The sequence below is a fragment of the Corvus brachyrhynchos genome, unplaced genomic scaffold (genome assembly GCF_000691975.1).
Source record: "Corvus brachyrhynchos isolate BGI_N302 unplaced genomic scaffold, ASM69197v1 scaffold69, whole genome shotgun sequence".
Classification (NCBI taxonomy): Eukaryota; Metazoa; Chordata; class Aves; order Passeriformes; family Corvidae; genus Corvus; species Corvus brachyrhynchos.
In genome coordinates this window covers 5,499,811-5,501,098 of record NW_008240228.1, presented here as the reverse complement: position 1 = coordinate 5,501,098, position 1,288 = coordinate 5,499,811, and the positions used below count along the sequence as shown (strand labels likewise).

Genomic DNA, 1,288 nt, shown 5'->3' with positions numbered 1-1,288 from the left:
CTGTCCAGCTCATTTTGCTGGATACTAATGCACTTTTCTGTGGATCTTGAGTGGGGGGGCAACCAAGGTGCCACTGTGTCAAAGACCACCGAAGAGCACTGCCAGGTGATGCTTTTCAAAGGAAAAGTGCTTTTCTTAGCCACGGTTTTGGCCTTATGCCAGCCTAATGCTCTGTAGCCCTCTTTCAGTTTCTGGTTATTGTAAGTATTATTTTCTGGCCAAGAGTAAATCAGTTTTCATCCAGGAAACAAAACAGTAACAGTACTTAGCTGGGTGCTGCCTCTGAATTCACATCTTTTCAGCAGAGGTGGAAGTGGTGTTTGGTATTTGCTCTGGCCTAGATAAGTTTCTGTGTTTCCTTCAAAAGAAGCTGCTGCATTTCAGTCAGTCTGTGCTCTGTGAGGAGTGAATAGTTCTGAAAGGCAGTTTGTAAAGCATTCTGGGTCACTGCAGAGGGTGTAATGTATGTTAGTGTTGCTGGGCTCTGTGAAAGAGCAAATCCTGTGTTCAAGGCAATATGAGCTCGGGTGGTTTGGTTTTTCTTTTTTTCATGGCACAAAGTGTCTGGTTGGAACTAAACTGAGCTTGTATTGAGGAGTAAAGAATTATCTAGAAGCAGTTTACTACGTTGTCTCTGGAGCCTAACATGATCTTTTTAAGTTAGAGTAGTATTAACTCTGGAATATTAAGGCATAAAACTTAAGCAAGTCGTTCCTATACCCAGACCAGCTTCCTTTGATGCAGAAATCAGCTATACATCCAGTAGCAGTACATCCAAGAGCTTCCTGTAGTGAAGTTTCTGGTTTGGTTTTCTCTGGAATTTCAGTAGTTCACACTATTCCTCACTGCTCTGCAGACAGAACCAGTGGCAATATAGGGGTTTCAGCTAACTGCAGATACAGAGGAGTGGAAGGGTAGGACACGTATTGGAGTATTTACCTTCTTTTTCCTTTTGATATATCTTAGTATTATGATACATCCTTTTGATATATCTTATTACCTTATTATGAACCATTAGTTGGTTACATTTGAGAGATGCTGTGTGTTGGGCACGTGAGAGATGTTACCATGAGAAAATAGACCTTAGCATGAGCTAAAAAGTGAAGGTGTCTCTGGGTACTGCCATTCAAAGGTAAAGGACAGGAAGATGGGAACCTGCAGAAGTCTCCCACAGACAGAAGGGTGTGAGGGAGCTGGGGATGGAGTGCAGAAAGCAAGGCTGTAGTGGGTGTAGCTCTCCAAGTGTAAGACAAGTAATGTTGTGTTCCTGAATCACTCAGAATACAGC

At 42.6% G+C, this 1,288-nt stretch overlaps 1 protein-coding gene across 4 annotated transcripts in view; it reads left to right on the top strand.

Moving 5' to 3' along the window:
• Nucleotides 1–1,288, top strand: part of VRK2 (vaccinia related kinase 2) — a 37,321-nt gene that overhangs the window by 526 nt on the left and 35,507 nt on the right. The window lies entirely within an intron of this gene.